At 34.6% G+C, this 7,295-nt stretch overlaps 1 protein-coding gene across 2 annotated transcripts in view; it reads left to right on the top strand.

The window, feature by feature from the left end:
- ABCB7 (ATP binding cassette subfamily B member 7) overlaps nucleotides 1-7,295 on the top strand; it is a 125,393-nt gene that overhangs the window by 93,660 nt on the left and 24,438 nt on the right. The window lies entirely within an intron of this gene.

Below are 7,295 nucleotides of genomic sequence, written 5' to 3'. Positions count from 1 at the left end.
TATATGAAAGAGTTCCTGTTGCTTTGCTTCTTTGTCAACTCTTGGTATTGTCAGGTAAATGGTGGTATCTTGTGATTTTACTTTACATTTCTCTTAAGGCTTGTGATATTAAGCAGTTTTGTGTGCATTTAGTTTCCATTTGTATGTTTTCCTTTTGTGAAATGCCTGTTTAAGCATTTTGTCTATTTTTTAATTGGGCTATTTGTTTTTCCTCTCAACTTTAGTGAATTCTTTATATATCCTGATATGAAACCTTTATCAGATATATGATTTGCAGATATATTCTCTCATCTGTAGCTTGTTTTTTAATCCCCTTAATAGTGTTTTATGTAGAACAAATGTTGTTAATTTTGATGAATTTCAGTTTATTATTTTTTTCCTTTATGGATTATGCTTTTGTTGTCATGTCTAAGAACTGTTTGCCTAACCCAAGGTCATTAAGATTTTCTCTTTTGTTTTCTTCTAAATTTTTACATATTTTTCTCTTTTACATTTAGATCTTTGCCGCATTTTTAAAAAAAAAAAAAAAATGTCTGAACTGAACTAAAGTGCTACATTTTGAATGAATTCTTGTATGAGGTTTAGGTTGAAATTAAATTTTTTGTCCAGTTGTTTCAACACCAAGGCTGTCCTTTCCCCATTCAATTTCCTTTGTTTCCTGTTGCTGCTATAAGAGATTATCACAAACATGGTAGCTGAAAATGGCACAAATTTATATTCTTACATTTCTGGAGGTCAGAAATCCAAAATTATGTTTCACTGGATGGCAATAAAGGTATTTGGCATGGCTGTGCTCCCTCCAGAAGCTCTTGAGGAAAATCTATTTCCTTGCCTTTTCCTGCCTCTAGAGTTTACCTACATTCCTTAGCTCAGGGCCTCTTATTCTGTCTTCAGTGTCAACAGCATGTTCAATCTCTTTCTGACTCTGACCCTTCTGCTTTCCTTCATCTTATATTCTCTCTTGACTTTGACTCTCCTGCCTCTCTCTTATAAGGACTCCTGTAATTAAATTTGGCCTACCTACATAATCAAGGATACCCTGCAAAGTTCATTTTGCTATATAAGGTATCATCTTTATAGGTTGTAGAAATTGGTACATGGATGTCTTTGGGGAGCCATTATTCTTTCTACCATAGTGATTATATATGGAGTCTTTTTCTGGAATCTATTGTTTCATTGATCTTTGTGTTTCTGCATTCACCAGTAGCACATTATCTTTATATTTTTAGTTTATATATATTTGTAGTATTATAGTAAGTTTTAAAACCAGGTAGGGTGATTCTTCCAACTTTCTTCCCTTCTTTTCAAAATTGTTTTTTACTGTTCTAGTTTTTTTGCCTCTGCATATAAATTTTAGAATAAGCTTTTCTGTAGCTATTAAAGGTCTTGTATCAAAGAAACCAGATGATATTTTCAATGAAATTTTATTTTAAAAACGTAGATCAATTTGAGGAGAATTGACATCCTTACTAGGTCATATCTTCCATTGGATGAATGTAGTATGTCTCTCCATTTATTTAGCTTTTCTTTGATGTATTTCATCAGCATTAATCGCTTTCAACATACAGACCTGATACATGTTTGATTAGACCGGTGGTTCCAAACCAGGGGTGATTTTGACCCCAAGGGGATTTTAGGCAGTCTGGAGACATTTTTATAGGTCACAACTAGAGGGGATGGGGTATACTACTGGTATATATTGGGTAGAAGTTAAGGACACTGCTAAACATCGTACAATGTACGGAATAGCTCTTCCCACAAGAAAGAATTATGGCACTCAAACTGTCAGTAGAGCTGGAAGTTGAGACTCTGGGTTAGATTTAATTTTTTTATTTGATGGGGGCAATGTAAATAATTTTCTTTTTAAAATTTTGGTTTCTGACTGTTCATTGCTAGTATGTTGGTGTATTAGTAATTGATTTCTTTAATCATAATAATATATTGATAATATTGGTATTGTTTATATATTTGGATTTCAGTCTACTATTTTATTATGTGTTTTCTGATAAATGTATTTAGTTATTTGGCTTTACCTTTACTGTCACCTTTTATGTTATTTGAACAGGCTTTACTATCTCATTTTAATTTATCCACTGTGCGTTTTAGTTTATCTTTATATAATTTTGTTGTGGTCACTCTAGAAATTATAATATACATAATTAACTTTTAACAGTCTGCTTAGAATATTTTACTACTTCAAATGAAGTGTAAAAACTTACTACTCTGTAAATTCTCTTACCTTCCCTCTTTATATTTACAGTTGTTTCATATATTATATCTATATATACTATAAACCCCATCAGTCAGTGATTTATTTTTTCTTACTCTATGGAATCTTTCTAGACAAATTTAAATTTTGTTTTTAACTATCAAATGTATTTTTAAAGAACGAAAGAGAAGAATATGTTGTTATATTTATGCAGATATTTACCATTTCCATTGCTCTTCCTTCGTTCCTGATTTTCCAGGTTTCCTTCTGCTTTCACTTGTTGTATGAAGAAATTTCTTGAGCAATTCTTTTAAAGCAGGCCTTCTGGTAACTAATTCTCTTAGCTTTCCTTAATCTGAAAATGTCTTGATATTCCCTTCATTCACAAAGGCTAATTTTGCCCAGTATAGGATACTAGGTTGACAGTTCTTTTCTTTCTCCACTTGAAAAATGTTGTGCCACTTACTGCTGGCCTCCCTGGAAATCTGCTGTCTTAAGATTGTTTTTCCCTTATACATAACACATTTTTATCTAGCAGGTTTAAGATTTTTTTTCTCTGTCTTTAGCTTTTATAAGTTTAATTATGATGTGTCTTGGTGTGAATTTCTTTGGGCTTAGCCATATTTGGGTTACTCAGCTTCTTGAAATTGTAGGTTTATGTCTTTTGCCAAATTTTGAGACATTCTCAACCATTATTTTGTTGGTACTTTTTGTGCCCCTACACTATCCTTCTGGGGCTCAATAAAGGATGTTAGGTGTTTTGTTACAGCTCCATAGGTCCCTGAGACTGTTAACTTTCTTTTTCTTTAGTCTATTTTCTCCCTGTTGTTAAGCTTAGGTAGCATCCCAACATCCGCTGTGTATTTTAATGATATTATTGACTACTAGAATGCCTGCTTGGTTACCAAGACTCTTGTGTAACTTACCTTGAAATCTTGATTGGTAAGATTTACATAGCTTCTATCAGTTGTAGCTAAACTTAACAAAGATGTACAGCATAATAATGGAACATTAACAAGAGCTGGGATTTCAGTGTTTTAATTAAGCCTGATAGAATTGTTTTTATATATTATTAATGTCCATCCATTTAATTTCTTCAGAAAAACTCTGGCAGTGTGACAGACTTCCTGTTCCTAAGTGATAGTTGATGTTTTTCATACTGTAATTGCAGAAAATGTAGAATGTGAATGATTAAACATTTGCCTTGAATATATGAAAGCATTGTATTTCTAATTATTGTTCTATCTTCAAGTTCACCAATACTTACCTCTGTCTTCTCTGTTTTGCTATGGAGCCCATCTGTCGAGTTTTTAATATGTCAGTTGATATTTTTCAGTTCTGTATTTTTCATTTGGTTCTTTATATCCTTTATTTCCTGAGACTTCTATTTTTTCACTAATTTCAAGCATGTTCATAAATATTCCTTGAAGCACTTTTATGATGGCTACTTTGAAACCTTTCAGATAGTTGTAATGTTTGTGTCTTCCTGATGTTAGTGTCTATTGATTGTATTGTCTTACTTAAATTGATATTTTATTGGTTCTTGATATGATATTTTAAATTGAAATCTGGAAATGTGGGGTATTAGGGGACTCTGAATCTTATGTAAATCTTCTGTTTAGCAGGCCTCCTGTGATACCACTTCAGTGGAGCAGGGGTGCTGCCTCATTACTGTGGGTAGAGATGAGAATCCAGGATTTCTACTTGGGCTTCTATTGACTCTTGGTAGAAGAGGTTTCTCATTACTGCTGAATGGGGTGAGAGGTTAGACTCCTGAGTAGAATAAAAGTCAATAGACTGGGCAAGAATATTTGCAAACCATATATCCTACAAAGGCCTTATATTTTGAATATATGAAGAATTCTTAAAACTCAACAGCAGAAAATCCAATTATAAAATGTACAAAAGACATGAACAGATATTTCACCAAATAGAAGATATAGATTGCAAAAAAGCAGATTAAAACATGTTCAACATCAATGAGGTATCAATATATACCTATTAGAACAATTTTGAAATTTTAAAAATAATGATAATAACAGATGTTTGGAGGATGCAGAAGAACTGCGTCACTCATACTTCGCTGGTTATTATAAAATTATACAGCTGGCCGGGTGTGGTAGCTCACATCTGTAATCCCAGCACTTTGGGAGGCCAACGCAGGCAGGATCACTTGAGCCCAGGAGTTTTGAGACCATTCTGGCCAACATGGTGAAACCCTGTCTCTACCAAAAATACAAAAATTAGCTGAATATGGTGGCATGCTTTTGTAATCCCAGCTAATCAGGAGGGGAAGGCAGTAGAATCGCTTGAACCCAGGAGGTGGAGGTTGCACTGAGCTAAGATCGCGCTGCTGTACTCTAGCCTGGGCAACAGAGTGAGACTCTGTCTCAAAAATAAAATGGCCAGGCCTAGTGCCTCACGCCTGTAATCCCAGCACTTTGGGAAGCTGAGGCAGGCAGATCATGAGGTCAGGAGTCTGAGATCAGCCTGACTAACATGGTGAAACCCCCATCTCTAAGAAAAATAAAAAAGTTGGCTGGGCGTGGTGGCACGCACCTGTAATCCCAGCTACTCAGGAGGTTGAGGCAGGAGAATCACTTGAACCTGGGAGGTGGAGGTTGCAGTGAGCTGAAGTTGTCCCAGCCTGGGCAACAGAGCGAGACTCCGTCTCAGAATAAAATAAAATTAAATTAAATTAATTAGCAACTCTAGAAAGAGGGTGGCAGTTTCTAAGTAAAGTCAGCATAGAGATACATCAGTTAGCAATTTGACTCTTGGGTCTTTTCCCAGATGAATGGAAACTTATATCCACCTGTATGAGAATGTTGATAACATCTTTACTTATAGTAGCCCAAAGCTGGAGACAACCAAAATGTCCTTCAAGGTGACTGGTTGAATAAATCCTAATGCGTCAATGGAATAATCCTTAGAAATAGCAAATGATGAGCTATTAATACATGCAACCATGTGGATAAACTTTGAGGGCATTATGCTGAATGAAACAAAAGCTGATCTTAAAAGGTTATATACTATATGATTCCATTTCTAGAATGTTCTCAACATGAGTAAGCTATAGAGATCAAGAACAAATTAGTGGCTGCCAGGGTACAGGGACTGGAGTGAGGCGGGTAGGATAGGAGTGAATATAAAGTGGTGGCATAATAGATTTCTCCACCATGCCCAGCTAACTTTTTTATTTTTCTTAGAGGCAGTGATGAAATAGTTTTGTGTCTTGATTGTGGTGCCGGTTACAGATCTGAACATGTGATACAATTGCATAGAACCACACAGACAGACACATACGTACTACACACACATACACATGAATACAGGCTAAAAGATGGTAAAAACTGAATGAGTTCTCTAGTCCAGTATTTAACAGTAACGTGCCAATGTTAGCTTTCTGGTTTTGATATTGAACTAAAGCTAAATAAAATGTCATTAGGAGATGCTGGGTGAAGGGTACATGAGTCTCTCTGTACTACTTTTGCAAATTCCTATGAGTCTAATTATTTCAAAATAAAAAAATTTTTTAAAAAATATTCTTATTTGCCTGGAATGGTTTAAATCTAGTTCTGCTAAATGCAGGATATTGGGGAAAACCACTATTTGCCACTCCCACCCCCAAAATATCACAAGACAAAACTTACACTATATATTAATAAAAACATCTACATGTAATATCCTTGTTTCTTTGGTGTATTTCTGTCCTTTTTAACATACATGGCATGTTTCTTACCTTTTTAAAATTACTTTTATGGGAAAACCAATGGTATTCAGTTATTATTAGAGGTAGTGCCATATTCTTTGCATGTGCTAACTGCCCTTTTTCTGCCACTACCAACACAATGCAGATGACACTCACATGTCCTGAACACTTACAAGGATGTTCTAAAGTTAGACCAAATCCAAAAACATTTTGAAGAAAGTAAAATTGCTCAACTTTATTGGTGATATATTAGTTTTAGGTATCATTCACTACAGCTTTGGAAAAGGTATAATGGGCTATGAGCTATGAGAATTGCATGGTAGCTATAACTATCACTTTTTCTCATACTGAAGAAAGTGTATTGGATTGCAGGTAAGGGAATGTATCCTTAAATGGAAAACCTGGAATCTGCTCAAATTTATTTAAATTACTTTTGATATACTTTACAACTATAGCTGGTTTAAACAGTACCGTTGAGAGCATCCATTTTAGGGTGTCAAAGAAGTGAATATATTGTCCCTGCCTTATAAGCTTCTAATGTGGCTGTGGTATGCTTGAAAAAATTCTGACTTCAAGTGTCAAACCTGGATTTTAATCTCAGCTCTGCTGCTTACCAGACAAGTCATTAAACCTCATTTCCTCAACTATAGAGACAAAATCTATTTTGAAAAATTGTTTCTTTCAGTCCTCACGTTTGTGAAAGGTACCTACCTTTCACCATACCTGATTCATCTAGCTGTTGTTCAGTAAATGTTATTTTTGTCACAAAAAGTTTGTATAGTTTGGGTGATAGATACACTAAAAGCCCAAACCTCACCAATACACAATATATCCGTAAAACAGAACTGCACCTGTACCCCTTAAATTTATTCAAAAAAAGAAGGCAATATATCTATGCATGTATACATACAAAATGAATCAGAAATATATCATAAAAGTGATAAATGTCGAGGTATAAGCTATAACAAAAAGATAGAAGATGGAAAATGGAGAGTGCCAAAATGGCTGCAAGTTTCATAGAAGGCATTATGACAGAAATGGGATTCAAATTGGGCTTTGAAGAGTGGCGAGGTAGATAGGGGAGAGGAGACCATTTCAAGAAGAAGCAAGAACCTAAGGTTATATGGCTACAAGGGAATCAGAATTGAGAAATTTATGCTATTTGAGACCTGCCATATATTCGATTAGATTTTAGAAGTCAGAAAGTTTAATGTTTAAGCAGTTTATCTCATAAGGTTACATTCTTAAAAGCATCACAACATCTGCTGTGTCTTTCAATGATATTGTTGAATATTAGAATGCCTCCTTGGTTGGTAAGACTCTTGTATATCTTACCTTGGAATCTTGGTAAGATTTACATAGCTTCTATCAGTT

This window comes from Cebus imitator, unplaced genomic scaffold (genome assembly GCF_001604975.1).
Source record: "Cebus imitator isolate Cc_AM_T3 unplaced genomic scaffold, Cebus_imitator-1.0 Scaffold570, whole genome shotgun sequence".
Lineage (NCBI taxonomy): Eukaryota > Metazoa > Chordata > Mammalia > Primates > Cebidae > Cebus > Cebus imitator.
Note: the sequence above shows the minus strand (reverse complement) of the source record. Positions and strands in the feature narration are given on the sequence as shown.